Source organism: Lepisosteus oculatus, chromosome 3 (genome assembly GCF_040954835.1).
Source record: "Lepisosteus oculatus isolate fLepOcu1 chromosome 3, fLepOcu1.hap2, whole genome shotgun sequence".
NCBI classification, from domain to species: domain Eukaryota; kingdom Metazoa; phylum Chordata; class Actinopteri; order Semionotiformes; family Lepisosteidae; genus Lepisosteus; species Lepisosteus oculatus.
Genome location: NC_090698.1, coordinates 6,705,865 through 6,725,741, shown reverse-complemented (window position 1 = coordinate 6,725,741; position 19,877 = coordinate 6,705,865). Strand labels below are relative to the sequence as shown.

At 50.9% G+C, this 19,877-nt stretch overlaps 2 long non-coding RNA genes across 2 annotated transcripts; both read right to left on the bottom strand.

Moving 5' to 3' along the window:
- Positions 1-2,319: 2,319 nt before the first annotated feature.
- Positions 2,320-12,264, bottom strand: LOC138230512 (uncharacterized). The gene is made up of 2 exons (XR_011186384.1): positions 9,511-12,264; positions 2,320-6,574 (listed from the first exon to the last, which is right to left on the bottom strand). It is a non-coding gene; the product is annotated as an uncharacterized lncRNA (long non-coding RNA).
- Positions 12,265-16,208: 3,944 nt separating this feature from the next.
- Positions 16,209-19,201, bottom strand: LOC107076606 (uncharacterized). Its single transcript, XR_001477802.2, has 3 exons — positions 17,905-19,201; positions 17,583-17,681; positions 16,209-17,021 (listed from the first exon to the last, which is right to left on the bottom strand). It is a non-coding gene; the product is annotated as an uncharacterized lncRNA (long non-coding RNA).
- Positions 19,202-19,877: the final 676 nt, after the last annotated feature.

The following is a 19,877-nucleotide window of genomic DNA, read 5'->3' as shown; positions in this document are numbered from 1 at the left end:
GAGAGATGGAGGGAGCGGAAGACAGAAACAGATTTGCTGTGGTATTTTAACAGGCCCCGGGAGAGCTTGTTGCCCATGAGGGGCAGGTGCTGTCGCTGGGGGCAGGCAGTCAGAATGCCTGTGAAAGGACAGGGCCCTGAGAGAGGAAGGGAGAGAGCTCTTGCTACTCAGAGGCAGATCCTGACCGCAGACCTAGTGACCACAGCCTGGCTCTCCCGCCTGGCCAGCTCAGGCAGACCGGGCTGCCCAGCAGGACTGTGTTGTGTGGTCACCAGGAGACAGGACTGGTGGAAACAGTGATGCACCTTCTCTCCCAGCACAGAGAATACACCTACACGAGGGCAGCGTGTTTTTTTTTAAAGAAGCTCTTGTGTCCGACACCAGCCCTCTGCAAGGTGACACTGTAATTCGCCTGACGGCACTGTTTTGCAGCGTCTCACTGCCCACCGCCCTGTCACCCAGGACTGTGCAATGTGCTCTGGAGCTGCTCCAGACCCCCTGAGCTGCACACAGAGAGAGAGGTACAGGAAGGGGGGCAGAGAAAGGGAGAGTGGATCCCCCCCCTCACGCCTGGCTGTGTGTTCGCAGTGGGGCTGGGGGAGTGGGGGAGGTGTTTCCTGACAACTGAGGGGCTGCTTCTGGGAAACAGAGAGAGAGAGTCCTGGATACAGGTGTGTCAATACTAACACACACTCATACTCACACTGACACACACATTCACTCACTGATGCACACACACTCACACTGACACGCTCATACTAACACACACTCATATTCACACTCACCATGACACACACTCATACTCACACTCACACTGACACACACACTCACACTGACACACTCATACTAACACACACTCATATTCACACTCACGCTCACACTGACAAACACTAACAATGACACCCGCACTCACACACTCATATTCACACTCACCATGACACACACTCATACTCACACTCACACTGACACACACTCATACTAACACACACTCATATTCACACTCACCATGACACACATTCATATTCACTCACTGACGCACATACACGCACACTGACACACTCATACTAACGCACACTCATATTCACACTCACACACATTCATACTCACACTCACACTCATACTCACACTCACACTGACACACACTCGCAGTCATCATGACACACACACTGATGCACACACTCACACTGACACACACTCTCAGATATACCCACACTCACACACATTCACATACTTATTATGACACACACCCTATCACACTGACATACACACTGACACACACTTTCATACTAATACATACTCACACTGACACACACATTCACACTGATAAACACATTTACACTGAAACACACTCACCCTGATGCACACACTGAGACAGATTTAAACTGACATGCACAATGTACACACTCACACTGACATACAGATTCACACTGATACACATATTTATACTGACACATACTTTCCCTGATACACACACTGACACACAGATTCACACTGACGAAAACACACATACTCACACGCCTGTATAACCATGTGCATGTGTGTGCGTGTCAGTGGGATCCATGTGGTCACATAAACACAGAGTGGAAAGAGCCAGCACAGTCACGTGTTAATTACATGCTGTAGGCGTGTTATTATTTTGCTCACTAACGCGCAAACCTGCAACATCATCAGAAATCGAAAACAGAACTGACATAATCCTCTTCGCAGGCAGTCCTCTCTCGCTGTCCTCCTAGATCTCTCCCCTGCTGTCTTCTCTCTCTCTGTGGGCAGGAAAAACTGGAGACTTCAGCTGTTGTGCTGGAATCCCCAGGTGTGTGCAGCTGAGCCAGACTGTACGGTATCCTGTGTGTCCATTTGAGCTGGACAGAAGGGTGTCCTCTATGTCCATTTGAGCTAGACTCTATGATTTCCTGTGTATCCATCTGAGTGGGACTGAACACTGTCATGTGTGTCCATTTGATCTGTTCTGTAGGGTGTGCTGTGTGTCCATTTGAGCTGAACTGTATGTCCATTTCAACTGGACAGAAGGATGTCCTGTATGTCCATTTGAGCTGGACGCTATGATTTGCTGTGTATGCATCTGAGTTGGATCGAACACTGTCATGTATGTCCATTGGGGCTAGACAGAAGGGTGTCCTGTATGTCCATTTGAGCTGGATTATACAGTGTCCTGTGTGTCCAGCTGAGCTGGATTATAGGGTGCCCAGTGTGTCCATTTTAGCTGGACTGTATGGTTTCCTGCTTCCTGCTATTTCAGCTTCTGCTATATTAGTTACTGAATTGTGTATCTTTTAAAAACTGATAAGGAAACATAGGAAGTACTGTACACAGTCTCTTTAATACGATGAGACAAATCCAGAGAGACAGACATCATTCTGGGGGAGAACAGGCATGTGGACACACTACCTGCCCATATCAGAAGGACACAGGGCAAGGGACTAGACAGAATAAATACTTCTGTCCAGGTAGAATACAGTTGAACTCATAAAATCTGTGATCAGCAAGAACCTTTGTTCATACAGTATGTTTTTAAACAAACATTGCAACAAATATGATGCAGGTTCACATTTGTAATGGCATTAAAAAATCCAAATGTTATTTTGTTTATGTTTAATCACCACGAGTCCTTCAGAGGGTGTGAATGACATTTACCACCAACGCAATGATGTAACAGCGGACAGAAACCGCGAGGGAGAGAAGGAGAGAGGGTGAGGAGACAGAGGAATGAAGACAGAGGGACAGGGAGAGGAGGAGAGAGCGAGAGCGATAGGACAGGGCTTTTCAACGTTTTTCACCTCCTGTGACTCGCTGGTCAGGACCCACGCTGGTCTCGTCTCCACTCAGCTTGCGCCAACTAAACCCGCCAGCAGACACCCGATTGAGGACCGCTGGGGTGGGGGAAGGAGAGGGAGAGAGGGAGAGCCTTGGGGAGGAAGAGAGAGAGTGAACGAGATCAGCAGCCCAGTGAGAGGACAAGATCAGGGAAAAGCACTTCCCCTTTTGTTGCCTGCTGCCGGCTTCTCTTTCATGTTTGCCTTTTGAAGTGGTTTCTCTGGACGCATGTGGTTCTAATATCCCCCCGCCAGCACACACAGCACTGACAGCTGGGGCCGTGTGTGTCAGGGCGAGTGAGTGAGCAGGTATGACTATATCTGTGTGGGCCACATCTGAGAGAAAGTCCTCGCACGGACAAACAGGCGTCGTGGGGGACCAGGGAGGAGGTGCTCACGAGGCACACGGCCCTTTTAGAAACTGGCTGGACTTGCCTTTACAGTCTGCAAGTACCAGGGCTGTTTACCTTGGGTTTTCGCCCCGTGTGGAGCTTCATTGAGGTGGGGAAGGGAAGAGTAAATAAAAACCGAATGAGCGTCAATGGGAACGTGTGTGTGGCAGCGTAGGAGACTGCGTGTGTGTGAGAGTTTGCGTGTGCGCTGGCTGGCTGTGTTGCCAGGTTATCCTGGCTGCAGCTAACCCCAGGTGAGGGAGAGCAGTGTGTGATGTGGAGAGCTTACTAATCTCTGGTCAGGAAAAACAGAGCAGCTGGGTGGAGTAAATGGAGAGGGTCTCTCCCCCTTCCTCTATTGCTGTTTCTCTCCCGCTGGGGATGGAACACAGTCTGGCTCAAGATGACACATCACTGGCAGACACAGGCACACACGGGGGTCTCTCTAGTCCTGTGTCAGTATCCGGGGTTCAGTGAGGTGTGAGTGCAGGAGCAGAGAAGAGGGGTAGGGTCTCTCTAGTCCTGTGTCAGAGTGCAGAGCAGGGATGGGGTCTCTCTAGTCCTGTGTCAGAGTGCAGAGCTGGGATGGGGTCTGTCTAGTCCTGTGTCAGTATCCGGGGTTCAGTGAGGTGTGAGTGCAGGAGCAGAGGGCAGGGATGGGGTCTCTATAGCCTAGTGTGTCAGGGCTCAGGGCTCAGTGAGGTGTGAGTGCAGGAGCAGAGGGCAGGGATGGGGTCTCTATAGCCTAGTGTGTCAGGGCTCAGGGCTCAGTGAGGTGTGAGTGCAGGAGCAGAGGGCAGGGATGGGGTCTCTATAGCCTAGTGTGTCAGGGCTCAGGGCTCAGTGAGGTGTGAGTGCAGGAGCAGAGGGCAGGGATGGGGTCTCTATAGCCTAGTGTGTCAGGGCTCAGGGCTCAGTGAGGTGTGAGTGCAGGAGCAGGGTGCAGGGATGGGGTCTCTGTAGTCTTGTGTGTCAGGGCTCAGGGCTCAGTGAGGTGTGAGTGCAGGAGCAGAGGGCAGGGATGGGGTCTCTATAGCCTAGTGTGTCAGGGCTCAGGGCTCAGTGAGGTGTGAGTGCAGGAGCAGAGGGCAGGGATGGGGTCTCTATAGCCTAGTGTGTCAGGGCTCAGGGCTCAGTGAGGTGTGAGTGCAGGAGCAGAGGGCAGGGATGGGGTCTCTATAGCCTAGTGTGTCAGGGCTCAGGGCTCAGTGAGGTGTGAGTGCAGGAGCAGAGGGCAGGGATGGGGTCTCTATAGCCTAGTGTGTCAGGGCTCAGTGAGGTGTGAGTGCAGGAGCAGGGTGCAGGGATGGGGTCTCTATAGCCTAGTGTGTCAGGGCTCAGGGCTCAGTGAGGTGTGAGTGCAGGAGCAGGGTGCAGGGATGGGGTCTCTATAGCCTAGTGTGTCAGGGCTCAGGGCTCAGTGAGGTGTGAGTGCAGGAGCAGGGTGCAGGGATGGGGTCTCTATAGCCTAGTGTGTCAGGGCTCAGGGCTCAGTGAGGTGTGAGTGCAGGAGCAGGGTGCAGGGATGGGGTCTCTGTAGTCTTGTGTGTCAGGGCTCAGGGCTCAGTGAGGTGTGAGTGCAGGGAGCAGAGCTCTTACTTGCCAAAAGGGAACTGGAATGTCTTCTCCTCTCCCCCTCACTCTCTCTCCCTCTGTCAGTCCGCCTCTCTGTGCATCTCTCTGTTGGTGACTGCCTCCCTCTCTCACTCTCCCTTTCTGTTTAAACTTTCCCAGGACCCCCAGCCCACGCTTCCATCACCCAGGAGAGAGCGCAATCTCTCTCTCTCTCCCTCCCACTCAGTCTCTCCCACTCTGTCTCCCTTGCTCTGTCTGCAGTTCAGGCGGCTGCCTTTCTCACACCCCCATCGCACTCTCCCCTTTCTGGGGTTCTGCTGATGAATTCATCTGCTCCCCAGATCTGTGTTTCTCTCTTCCCTTCTCACTACGTCTGCCCTCACTACCGCCCCCTGTCTGTCTCTGATTGGAAAATGCTTTATTGGCATGACCTACAGTATATGAAAACTACTGACTTAAATATTAAGATTATAAAGAAATTAAATAATATCACAATGCATTCATGGTAACTAGTATAAAAGGGAGAGTTTGCAATCACAAAAAAATATAAAAACAAACCAGAACCTGCAGTAATGTTTACAACTGCAGTGTAACCTGAAACAAACTTTAACATTGACTATATTTGTGTGGCCCTCAGGTTGTGACAGAGTGAACCCCAGGGGTACCTCTGTGCAGAGCCTCACTGTGTGGCCTTCAGCCTGGGACAGAGTGTACCTCAGGGGTACCTGTCTGAAGAGCTCACACTGTGTGGCCTTCAGGCTGTGACAGAGTGAACCCCAGGAGTACCTGCGTTCAGAGCTCTCACTGTATGGCCTTCAGGCTGTGACAGAGTGAACCCCATGGGTACCTGTGTTCAGAGCTCTCACTGTATGGCCTTCAGGCTGTGACAGAGTGAACCCCAGGGGTACCTGTCTTCAGAGCTCTCACTGTATGGCCTTCAGGCTGTGACAGAGAGAACCCCAGGGGTACCTGTGTTCAGAGCTCTCACCGTGTGGCCTTCAGGCTGTGACAGAGTGCAAGGTGCTTCACTAGCACAGTTATTGAACTGTCGTGCCACAAGCAATTTCCCACTCCAACAATCCATAAGCTGTTAAACCAGCAATGAGGTACATACATTGAGTGACCTGCACAGGCCATGTAAACTGCTAAGACAACCACAACACAACGACGCATGTACTGCCTCCCTCCCTCTCTCTTTCTCAGGCAGGCTGAGGGGGCCACGAGTCACCCCGACCCAGGAGGTCTCACGTGAGTCAGCCGGACTCCCCCCCGACTGGAGCGCGGGAGGCAGTAATGCCACACAGCTCCGAGGGGCTCCATCACTGCGGCTGAGTCATCAGTGCAGTCTGACAGTGTGCAGGGTCATACAGGTCATACAGAGTCCATACGCCTGCCACACTGGACTTAAACTCCATGAGCCACACGACTGTCTTTGCTGAAATTACCACACTGCTGGGCACGGATCGTAGGCGAGTTCATGGTCCAGCTCCTTTCGCCCAGTGTTTTTCCCTTTGATGTGTAGAATCCGCTGCTGCTGACTTAGTGAAATTGTAGCCAGGGCAACAGGGGGTGGAGCGCCGGCTCTGTGGCTCAGGATCTGTGCCTGTGGCTGGAAGATCCAAATCCTGCGGCTGGCAGAGGAATCCTTCTCCGCTGGGCCCCTGGGCGAGGCCCTTCACCCCAGCTGCTCCAGGGGTGTATAAATGGCTGACCCTGCGCTCTGACCCCCAGCTTCTCTCTCCCCATCTGTGTGCCTCATGGAGAGCAAGCTGGGGTCTGCAAAAAGACAAATTCCTAATGCAAGAAATTCTATATGGCCAATAAAGTGGTCTTATCTTATCTTAGTTAATCCCAGCAGATGTGTGGTTTGTAGGACACATGGTAGCCTTTCAGCTCTGAGGCTGTGTAGAGAGGAGCACCTGCAGTTCATGACAGCGAGTCAGTGAGACTGGGGGGCGAATGGGGTGGAGGAGCTACTGCATCACCACACACTGACTGCTCCTGCGCAGTTTACCTGGAGCTGCTGGGCTCAGGCTACTGGAGACTCTGATCAGCGTGATGCAAGATGCTGAATGACAAGCTTGGCTTCTTCTCACCCGCACTGAGCTGCATCAGCAACACTCACAAGTGCTATAAGAGTAGAAGTCACTAGTGGTGGCTTTGAATCCAGTTCTAATGCTCATAACACACATGTATTGTAACTCCTGTGTCTGTTATGTCTGGGACATTTCCAAAGTACTGTATTATAAAACAGAACGCTTAAGGCACAATGTGGACATACTTCATGCTAAGATAAAGGTTTTTCATTTCTGAAACTGACACTATGTGACCTTTAATTACAGTGTTCAAAAAGAAGCCATACTCTACTCAAGACAGCCTGCTATTCCTGTGGGTTTGCACTACATAATTGTGTTGTGTGGTGTACACATACTATACAGTATGCCAAATATGGGTCGAATAGTCCAGAGATCATTGGTCCTGTCTGGACCTGAGTGGTCTGTCATATTGTAACCCTACAGTCCAGAGATCACTGGTCCAGTCTGTGTCATACTGTAACCCTACAGTCCAGAGATCACTGGTCCAGTCTGTGTCATATTGTAGCCCTACAGTCCAGAGATCACTGGTCCAGTCTGTGTCATATTGTAGCCCTACAGTCCAGAGATCACTGGTCCAGTCTGTGTCATATTGTAGCCCTACAGTCCAGAGATCACTGGTCCGGTCTGTGTCCTATTGTAACCCTACAGTCCAGAGATCACTGGTCCAGTCTGTGTCATACTGTAACCCTACAGTCCAGAGATCACTGGTCCAGTCTGTGTCCTATTGTAACCCTACAGTCCAGTGATCACTGGTCCAGTCTGTGTCATATTGTGACCCTACAGTCCAGAGATCACTGGTCCAGTCTGTGTCATATTGTAACCCTACAGTCCAGAGATCACTGGTCCAGTCTGTGTCCTATTGTAACCCTACAGTCCAGAGATCACTGGTCCAGTCTGTGTCATACTGTAACCCTACAGTCCAGAGATCACTGGTCCAGTCTGTGTCCTATTGTAACCCTACAGTCCAGAGATCACTGGTCCAGTCTGTGTCATATTGTAGCCCTACAGTCCAGAGATCACTGGTCCAGTCTGTGTCCTATTGTAGCCCTACAGTCCAGAGATCACTGGTCCAGTCTGTGTCCTATTGTAGCCCTACAGTCCAGAGATCACTGGTCCAGTCTGTGTCATATTGTAGCCCTACAGTCCAGAGATCACTGGTCCAGTCTGTGTCATATTGTAGCCCTACAGTCCAGAGATCACTGGTCCAGTCTGTGTCCTATTGTAACCCTACAGTCCAGAGATCACTGGTCCAGTCTGTGTCATACTGTAACCCTACAGTCCAGAGATCACTGGTCCAGTCTGTGTCATACTGTAACCCTACAGTCCAGAGATCACTGGTCCAGTCTGTGTCATATTGTAGCCCTACAGTCCAGAGATCACTGGTCCAGTCTGTGTCATACTGTAACCCTACAGTCCAGAGATCACTGGACCAGTCTGGGCGGTGTCTATCACCCCATGCAATGGTGCACAACTGGCCTCATGCTGCTAAAATGAGAACAATGTGAATTGGCAGTGGTGCCCCCCGTGCCTGGCAAGGACACTTTAGTCAGTGACAGCTGCCTCTGTCTTCTCTATGATGGGAGGACACGAACCTCTGTCACTGACGCCTTGGGGTTCACATGGAGCAGAAGAAGGAGCGGGTGGCCATGCAGTGTGTGGCTCACAGGCCATGAGCCCAAATCTGCCCAAGAAGATTCAGACGAGCCATCGAGAAAATGAATGCTGATCCCAAATACAGCACACCTCAGCACTGACCCGTGAATCACGCCAGGGGGCCTTCACACCACTCGGCAAGCATCCCTCTCGTGCTGCTGTACCGCCCTGAACCAGAGGGAGCGAGGGGGAGAGAGGGGCGGTGTTTATACTGAACAGAGGGATATGTTTACATATCTGTGGGAAGTGTTTTCACCCCCTGCGAGGACACAGCTGCCTCTGCTCAGAGCACTGGCCGAGGAGCCCCCCACTAATGAGAGAGCGACAGCACTCCTGATCGGGGAGAGAAACGAACAGAGCTCCCCCGAGGACAGCCTGATCGAAACCAGCCCAAGCCCTCGCATGCCAGAGTTGACACGTGAGATTGAGAGCCCAGCAGCGTGAAGGTTATAGCTCTCCGAGGCGGGCCTTCAGAGGAACTCGGCCCTGCCTCACTCTGCCTACCTGCCCTGTGCACAGCTGCTGTCGGTTTGGACAGCGTTGCTCCTGAGGAGGCCAAACGCCAGCAATTTCCAGGAAGGTTGATTAATTCGCACCTGAAATGGACGACACGCATGGAACTAAACAGGTCCAGCCAGTGATCAGCAAACTAGCAGCACGCAAACTCCTCCTTCTGCTAACTGCTTAGAGCTGGTGTCACACGAATGCACTGTCTGAGTCAGGGGTCAGGGTCAGTTTCAGAGGAGCGGTGAGAGATGGGATTCTGCATCTGTGGAGCCGGGCAGCCACAGCCCAGCAGGTCCTAAAATTCAACCTCAAATCACCGACACTGCAAACACGTGCATTTTGCCCAACGCAAGAATCAATTAAGTCAGCAGCTGCCAGTTGGGATTATTTGAGAGCTACGGGGCGCTGGCATTTTCATGTCAAATTGTTTCTCAACTGTGTAATCGGACAAATTACCTTCTTAAGTGGGCAAAATGAAACTGCGCCAACTGCTCAGAAACTGATGACTTCAGGAGGGGTCACTCCGGGTTTAGGAGCTGCGGGGAAATTCCTTCTGCTTTCCTGGGGTACGCAGCGGTCTTCCCGCGGGGGCGGGGAGCACCTGGCGCTGGACGGTCACCGCAGGGAGGTGTGCCCGCTGGTCTGGGTTTTACAGGGGTGAGAACATCGAGCTCCTGCTGCCGACTCCCTGCCGGCCGCCTTCATCTCCCGGCCAAGCTGGCTCCGCCGCGTCGTTAGGGCCGGATTCGTGGCATCAGGAAACGTATTCGAATAATAATATAAAAGAACGCAGAACTGTATAATCCCTTCAAAATTAGAAACAAAACAACTCCCATTCCCGGAGCCCAGCGGGAGGGAAAATCTGACAAGTTCATTATCGAGGATTATAAAAGTTTCGTGAAAAACACCGTCTGGGGGGATTTTGGTAAACCTGTAGGTTAAGTGAACTGCCTAGGCACAGATAGTCGGACGCATCACATGGGTTCTGTGACTGATTTTTCCACTCTCTTCTATAATATATCTATAACGCCCATTTACTATGTATCAAGAGCCACTTCAGAAAAGCAGGTCCCTCTATACACAAAGAGTTGTGGGTGTCTGGAACAAGCTACCGATGCCATTGATCCTTTCAGGAAGCCAGTTGGATGAGATCCTCAGATGAGTCTACTCAAGTCCCAATGACCTAAATGGGCTGAAAGGCCTCCCCTCGCTTGGAAATTGTTGTAATTATTCAGTAGCTCAAAAGGCCATCAAGATGCCTCAGAGCTGAAAGCTGTTGAGGCTACAGTCAAGGACTGTAATGCTGAAAGTATGCAATTTCTTTTTAATATCTGATTTAGAGACTCGTGCACCACATGGGTCACTATACTGTTAAAAAGACGTTGTCGCCCTGAGAAGAAAATTAACTAGAGCAGTTCTTGGTTTGTTGGTATATCACCCAACTGGCTTACAGGACCTGGAACTGTATCTTTTCAGTATTCGACAGACACGTCTGCAAGGGGACGTGATTTTAATATGAAATAATCCTCAAAGGTTGTGAACAGGTCCACCCCAGGGACTGGCCTACAAGTTCACCATCTTGAAATATGAAGCAAGCGGATGGAAGTGGATTCTTTCAACAGAGTAATTGCTCAAATGAATGAACTGCATTTCTGTAGTGTTTTTTTACCCCGACAAATTCACCAGTCATGTATTGCTGAGGCAGAGTGAGACAGAGCGGCCGTTCTGCACCACCAGACCCACTATACAGCCGATCAGAGGGAGGCGTGAGGAACTGCTTCACCAGTTGACATTACTCGTGTCAAGAGTGGACTTTAGCCAGGACACTGGGAATGACACCACTACTCTTACAGTGTCAGGGGATCTTTTAAGATCAAGCAGCCAGGACCTTGGTTTAACATCTCACCTGAAGGACAAAGCCTTATTCAGCATAGTCCAGTGCACCCAGCCATTACAGTGGCTTCAGCTGGGAGATTCTGGGAAAGAGGGAAATATCACCACCTACTGGTCCACTAACACCACGCGCAGCAGCAACACAGTTTTCCCCTACAGGTCCCCCATCCCAGTCCTGGTTAGACCCATCCTTGTTTAGCTTCTAGCGGGTATCTGGAACAAATTAGCCAGCCATGTTGTGAAAGAATGCTCCCTGCGAACTTTCAAGAAACAGCTGGATGAGATTTGCAGTTTGATAAGCTGCTAGCAACCAAACAAGTAAGATGGGCCAAATGGGGCGCCTATCGTCTGCAACCTTTCTCTCCCTCTTTCTCTTTTCTCTTTCTCTCTCCCTCTTCCTCCATCTCTCATTCCTCCACCCCCTCTTTCTTTTTCATGCATTCTACCCTCTCCCTCGGACTGATGAGCGTTTGATGTGTATTGGGCAGACGAACAAGGGATTGGACACACACCCAAAACAGGAAATGAGAAATTCAAGAAAATAGAGAGGGGAGGGGGGGGGGGGGTCTGGCATTTGAGTGACCGAGCAACGGGGAGAGACAGGAGGCAGAGAAGAGAGGAGGAAGATGGAGGGAAAGCGAAGAGGGGAATGAGAGGAGGAGAGGACAGACAGAGGAATCTGGTGGGTGGCAGAAATGGAAACACACAGAGAGTGGGAGAGGGAGAAAGACAGAGATAAAGAGGGAGAGAAGGAGGGAAAGGAGGTTTGTGAAAGGAAACCAGTTTTCCTTTATAAACAGAAACAAGACAGTAGCAATTTTTAATCTTCCTCTTTGTCTCTTTCCCCCTTTTTGTATCCTCATCACCACAACACAACCAGACATCACAGACCACACACAGTATATACAGTCCTGGAAAAACACTAAGGGCAGACCATACACAGATTAATACTCCATAGATACAACACCATGAACAAACAGGAGCTAAAAGAAACCAGCCCAGTCACAGGACTATCTGCGTATTATCAATGTGGAGAACAATACACTGACACAGGCCAGTAACAGAGCTCTAGATTTGTACCATACAGTGAAGTCCAGTACTCTAGTCTCTTGGAGTCCATATAGAGTACAGGACACTGACACAGCCCAGTCACAGGGCTCTAGACTCTTACAGTCCCTGTGGAGTCCAGTACACTGACACAGCCCAGTCACAGGGCTCTAGACTCTTACAGTCCCTGTGGAGTCCAGTACACTGACACAGCCCAGTCACAGGGCTCTAGACTCTTACAGTCCCTGTAGAGTCCGGTACACTGACACAGCCCAGTCACAGGGCTCTAGACTCTTAGAGTCCCTGTGGAGTCCAGCACACTGACACAGCCCAGTCACAGGGCTCTAGACTCTTACAGTCCATGTAGAGTCCAGCACACTGACAAAGCCCAGTCACAGGGCTCTAGACTCTCACAGTCCCTGTGGAGTCCAGTACACTGACACAGCCCAGTCACAGGGCTCTAGACTCTTACAGTCCATGTAGAGTCCAGCACACTGACAAAGCCCAGTCACAGGGCTCTAGACTCTTACCGTCCCTGTGGAGTTCAGTACACTGACACAGCCCAGTCACAGGGCTCTAGACTCTTACAGTCCCTGTGGAGTTCAGTACACTGACACAGCCCAGTCACAGGGCTCTAGACTCTTACAGTCCCTGTGGAGTTCAGTACACTGACACAGCCCAGTCACAGGGCTCTAGACTCTTACAGTCCCTGTGGAGTCCAGTACACTGACACAGCCCAGTCACAGGGCTCTAGACTCTTACAGTCCCTGTGGAGTCCAGTACACTGACACAGCCCAGTCACAGGGCTCTAGACTCTTACAGTCCCTGTGGAGTCCAGTACACTGACACAGCCCAGTCACAGGGCTCTAGACTCTCAGTGTCCATGTAGAGACAAGTACACTGACACAGCCCAGTCACAGGGCTCTAGACTCTTACAGTCCCTGTGGAGTTCAGTACACTGACACAGCCCAGTCACAGGGCTCTAGACTCTTACAGTCCCTGTGGAGTCCAGCACACTGACACAGCCCAGTCACAGGGCTCTAGACTCTTACAGTCCCTGTGGAGTTCAGTACACTGACACAGCCCAGTCACAGGGCTCTAGACTCTTACAGTCCCTGTGGAGTTCAGCACACTGACACAGCCCAGTCACAGGGCTCTAGACTCTTACAGTCCATGTAGAGACAAGTACACTGACACAACCACGTTACAATACTTTTGGTTGCTATAATTATTCATGTTTTTCCTTTAAGATCAAATCACATAAAGCAGATGCTAGAGAGTGAACAGTAGAAAGTGTTCAACACTGATCCACTCACACACACAGACAACACTGATCCACTCACACACAGACAACACTACTACGTTCACACACAGTCAACACTGCTTAACTACAATACTGCCACACACAGTGCAGACAGAGATCCAATAATCTTTTCTCCACACAAAGTCGATGCTGTCCGTATTACACAAACACAGACAGGATGTTGTGCTGGACCACTTCCTCTGACTGTTGTGCTTCCAGACAGGCCTTCCTGTAAACCTGCTGTCAGTGCTGAAAACGCTGACTTCATCTCTCTCTCGCTGGCTCCCAAGCTCTCTGGCTCTCTCACTCTCTTTTCTAAGACTGACCATTCTCTTTATTTGTTATCTTAGTCTCTCCCCCTTTCATTTCTCCGTCTGTGACCTTTTCCCTCGGCAGCTCTCTGTCTCTCCTGCCTACTGTCTGTCTGTTCAGAGCGTCAGATGGCTCCTGAACCTTTCAGCTGGCCCTGGCACTCAGGACTGCTCTGCCTTCTCCGGGGCAGCCTCTCCAGCACACTCTCCAGTCTCCTAAGGGCTCTCTATGCCATTTCTTTTCCTGTACCTCTAGAATGAAAGTATAATATTTACAAACAAGAGATGCCTTTCAGCCTGTCTTGCTCATTTGCTAGTAGGTTAATGAGCTAAGATCCCAAAAACAACTTCTTGAAGGAGGCTCTAGGCATTTAGTTCCATACCCATACCAGTCTCTGTGTAAAGAAGTGTCTCCCGTCTTCTGTCTTGAATGCTCCTAAACATAATGCCCACTTGCATCCCTGGTTCCTTGTATTGTTGCTCTTTAAAACATCCTCTTGATTGACTTTAATAAGGTCAATAACCTTTAAGGATTTTGTAAACCCAAACCCTTCACCATTTAATCCTCTCTGTTCAAAGCTAAAGAGACTCACTTTCTCTGATGGGCCATTCACGTCTTTCCCCAGGCACCTCTTCTACAGTAACAATATCCCTCTTGCAGAAGAGTGGCGTTTCCTGCCGTATGTACATGTACATTGGAATTCTTACTCTCAGGACATGCACAATACAACAGACGACCCAGAAAGACAGGCAATACCACACGTTCTACCACACGTTGCAAAATAAATAGTAAGAGTCTATAGTAGTTCAGGTGGGGGGCTGCGTCCTCATGCGTAGTCTGCAAGGGAAAAAGTAAAGGTTTATTCCAGGCTGAAAAGAGAAGAGAGAAAACACAACGTTTCGGCTGCGAAGGCTTCTTCAGGTGTGAGAAAGACAGGGCAGACAGCAAAGATTAAAGAGCACAGAAGAGACGAAGCTGGGAGAGGGGAGGAGGCAGGAGAGGCCACTCAGGAAGTGCAAAGTGCAGAAGGGTGGAGAGAGCTGTGAAGTCAAAACCTGCATGAGAATAGAGAAGATCACACGAAAACAAGTCGGTCACTGAGAGAAGGGGGACAGTGCGAACCCAGTTTCAGGGTGGGTTTCGTTTCTGTTGTTTTTCTGCTCTAGGAGTCTGTGAGAACAAGGCCATAGAATGTTACGCCCCACTGTGGAACGTACAATCTTTCATTTCCAGCTCTCGTACTGCACAGTCCCCTGCTTTGTCACCTTGTGAGCCCCATGTCACCCACAGCACTGCTAAGGCCGTCAGATGGAGGACAGAGGCAACTCTCGCTGCCAGAGAGTCAGCTCGCAGATGCCCCCGCCAGCCACAGGGGGGCGCTGGCGCGTGGCGAGCCAAGGGCACCCCTGCCAAGCTTACCGGCTCGTGGCCAGCTGTGCGCCACCACTCAAGGCATCCCAGTCGCTTTCGGAAAAAACGACATGACTCAGGCTCACCGACTCCTATTTTAGGCCAGTGTGCCACTAGCACAGCTCTAGGTGGGAAGGCTGTATCCAAGCAATGAGCAAAGCAATGCCACACACGCAGTCAGTCTCGGGCTTTGCAACAGTGATACGAGGACCCCTGGGGGAACACAGTGGAACCTGAGGAGAGGGGTCTGCAACAAACCCCTTCACTACCTCTAAGCGATCCCTTAACAAACGGCTTCGCGTGACTCTTGGATCCTTCAGTTACCGGCACCTGGAGGAGCAAGATGGAGCGGCGTCTTCCCAACACTCGGGTCTGTGTTGAATTAACGCACTGCGCTGCAGTATGGGCTTAGTTAGCTGCCTCCCTCTCAGTTCAGAGAAGCCGAGGAGGCCAGTGTCCCAATGGAGGGATTACAAAAACATGCCCACCCCCCCCCACACACACACACTGACACACTGACGGCCGACCCCCCTCCCCCACGAAGACTCACATCACGCAGGAAGTGGGCGTCTGCAGGTGACTCAGCACACGCCAGGGCGGCCTTGTCCAGCGCGGCCACTTTCATTCGAACTTTTCATTTCTTTTACTCCCAGACTTTCCCCGTCCCCCCTCTCCCTCTCCCTCTCGCACACACGCATACCTCCTTTCTGGGGATGAGTCAGAGGACTCCCCACCCTGGATTTCAGCCTCTCTGCACCCCCCTCGTGCCCCGGCTGCCCCCGCTGCCCCCGGCCCCTCTCGGAAGGGAGAGGGCGATGGAGGGAGAGTGGACAGGGGAGGACGGGGGAGAGGGAGAGTATGTCAGCGACAGGAAAGGGAGGGGGCAGTATGTGAGAAGCAGCATTAGAAGTTTAATTGCTACCTTTCCTTTTTTAGCAAATATTTATTCCAGAGTTCCAGAGGGTGAGTCAGCCTGAGCGTGCCACACTGAAGACATTACTGCCCCAGGGGAGGGGCGGCATGCATCGCTCGCACACACTGGTGCACACACACACACACACTGCTGTACACACAGACTGGTGCACACACACATTGCTGTACACACACACAGTTTACACACACACTGGTACACGCACACACACTACTGTACACACACACTGGTGCACACACACTGCTGTACACACACACAGTTTACACATTACACTGGTACACACACAGTTTACACACACACTGGTGCACACACAAACACACTGCTGTACACACACACTGGTGCACACACACTGCTGTACACACACACAGTTTACACATTACACTGGTACACACACACACACACACTGCTGTACACACAGACTGGTGCACACACACTGGTGTACACACACACAGTTTACACACACTGGTGTACACACACACAGTACTCACACACACGGGTGTACACACACACTGCTGTACACACAGTTTACACACACATACTTGTGCACACACACACTTCACACACACTATTGTACACACAAACACTGGAGTACACACACTAGTGTACACACAAACTAGTGCACACACACACAGTTTACAGATATACTGGTATATACACACAGTTTACACACACACCCTGGAATACACACACAGTTTACACACATACTGGTACACACAAAAGACATTGGTCCTAACACAAAGACATTGGTGTACACACACACTGGTGTACCTACACATGGCTTACACATACGCAGTTTATACACACACTGGTGTACATACTGCACACATATAACACAAATACACAAGTGTACACACAAGACTTGCGTGACCGTCGCGGTTCGGCATGGGCTCGTGCCCTCCGCCACCTGTTTCGTCCTGCAGCACCTGGGGCGCGAACTGGGTCTCCGGCGTAACGCAACGGGGAACCAGCCGGGTGAGCTAAAGGAGACCTCCCTCAGCCCAGGCAGTGGAGGTCCCTGCTACGCGCAGGGAGGGCACTGACGTCACCGTATCCGAACAAGCTCCGTTACACCTGCACATATAAATTATACACACAGCTTGCACTCACTTACATACAGTGATGTATATAGTTTACACTGTTTACACACACGGCTCATACACAGACTGATGGACAAAATACAGGGCTTTCACACACAGCTTGCACACACACACACCAGAATCACCCACACACTGCTGTGCACACACTTTGACACACACAGCAATGCCTACAGACAGCACTATGCTGTACTCTGTCTTCTGCATTTTCCTGCACTGCCGCATCACCCCATACCCCATGCAAGGCCAAGAGAGGAGAGGGCTGGGGGCTGTTTACTCCAGAATCTGTCTCCCCTCCTGCCTCCCCAAAAGTTGCACCAGACCCCCCCGCAGAAACCGAGAAGGACGTGAGGAGAAAGAAGGGAAGGAGGGATTCCTCTCCAGAGTTCGCACAACCCCATGAGGATCAGTGACAAACTCATCATGAAAAGGACAAAGGTGTAACCCACCAGTGAGTGCTGACCCCCGATCAATACATCAATGAGTCACTGGGAGGATTCTGGCATAGCCACTGGGGGACGGCCCTCTCTCCTCTCACCTGAGACAGGTGTGTGGTCTCTTTCACTCCCCCACTCCTCTCCCGATCGTGGAGATAGGGGTCCAGGGAGAACCTTCAAAGAGCTGGCCCTCTGACACCCTAAGAGCACAGACGGAGGGAGAGTGAGGGAGGTGATTGCAATCTCTCGTCTCTCAGCACCAGGTGTGAACAAAGAGACAGAGCAAAGCAATGACAAGAATAACTCCGACTCGGGGGGCAGCTGTTGTGTCTTGGATACGAACTGGGAGGAGACTACGCCGCCCTCGGTGTCTGACATTCAAACACTCTTTGAACTAAAAAGCTGCCATTTTCTCCACCTTACCCTGTCGCTCTCTTTCACCGTCTTAGACACTGAAGACCCGTTTTTAACTCCCCCCTCTTCTCCCCCGTTGCCGAACACTCCATCCTCTGTCCCCACTCCCATCTCTGTCCATCGCACTTTTTCTCTCCCTTCTTTCCAAAAACTGGCAGCGTCTCTCCGTTCCATCCCTCTCTCTTTGCAGTCTTAAATTCTCCGTCCTCAGCTCCCTCTCCACACACCCCCCTCTCTCTCTTCTGAAGAAAAATCTTCTCTCCCCCCACTGCAGTTCTATGGCTCCAGGCTCTGTGTGTCTCAGTAATTACCTCCTAATTAAACACACAAAGGAGTTCTCTGTGCAGGAGAGAGACACCGGCCTTCGTGCTCCATTGTTCGCTCCTTTTGCATGAAACGCCTTGATGTCGTGCAACATCTTTCATCTTTCTCCGCGGAAACGAGATTTATTACAGGTGTCTGTGTGTCTGGTGGGACCAGCAGGAGTTAGTGAAAGCGGGCACTGTCATTAAACTTCCAACACAAGCTGCTCCGATCCTGCTTCCCACTCAGGTGTTAACGCCGCGGTCGCCCATGTGTTGCTCTGGAACCATAAACAAGCGACGGGAAAGCTGGGAGAGATCCCAGCCGTCTCCGTGAGGCTGGAAGCGCAGATCAGAGAGAGGATTTCATTGCCCTCTGCCCCGAGTGAGCCCATGTCAGCAATAGCCATAGAGAGCGTCTCTTCCTCCCGCAGCACATCTTGGTGACCTAGTCCACACCGTTCAAATCAGAACTTTACATGCCCGTGGAAAACTAGCTTCTGCCCTTTTTCCTGTCTTGTTCCCATTTTCTGCTTCACTGAACTTCATCTTTATGATTTGGAAATTGTCAGTCAGGTTTTCCCTTAGCGGTCTTTAACAAAGACTGGAGTGGCTATGGTCCTTCTCTCTATCCCTCCACCTTACTTTCTTGAGCTCTAGAATCGATTTTTTTTACTCTTCTCTTCACTAAGTTGTATCTATCCAACAATAAATGCATATCGGACATCTGAAAGGGCTCTCGCTGCACAGCTGATGTGATCCAGTTCAGGATCTGGCAGCAGCGGGGCTCTTGGACAAACGCCAATCCCAGGTGCTGCATATCTCCGGCTTGTCATCTTGTGGTGTCAGACTTACACTGACAGATGTGAAGCTGAAAATAGTTTTGTATGCCTCTATTCTTCCCCTTCGCCGATGCACTTTTGCACCGGAGCCCCGCAGCTGGTAAAGCCTGGGGTGGATGGGATTGCTGTGCACTGGAAGTTTGACTTTCCTTTCGCGTCAACCCCACCCCCAACACCTCTTGTCGTCTGGTTCAAAGAGAGCCTATCGTCTCCCTGCAGACTTCATCCATAAACCGCAGACACGCTGGGGGCGGTGCCACTGCTGAAGGTGCTGTTGCAGCTTGCTGTCAGGTAATTGGGGCTGGTGAGAGGCTGGGTTATACATGTTGTGGTGCCATGTAATTGCCATTAATTAGTGAGAGGGGAGAGAGGGGATAGAGAATGGTGGAGAGCAGAAAACATCTCCAAATTATTTGTTATTTCCTCTCTGGGATGACTCATAGGATCCTTCAGGAAGCGGTCTTAAGCTACGGAGGTGCCAAATGCAAAGGTCTCATCCAGGACTTCCAGGCGTGATATTCCCCAACGGAGACCACCAGGATCACACCCTTAACCCACGAGTCTCCTTTGATTGTGCCCATAGTAGTGCGACTCCTGAAGCTACACAAGTGCAGAGATGTCCGTCTGTAGAACCCTGTGACATCACTGAGTATATGGATTTGGGAATTCAGCAAAAACCAACAATTGCCCTGGAGCAGAGAGCCTAAAAATAGTCCTTTGTTTTGAGGACTCAAACCTCTGCTCCCCTGGGAAAGGATACTCAAAATCAGAAGGACACATTAGGAAAGCAGACTCTTCCAACTATATCATTCCCTTTCATAACGTCAGCAACTTGCGC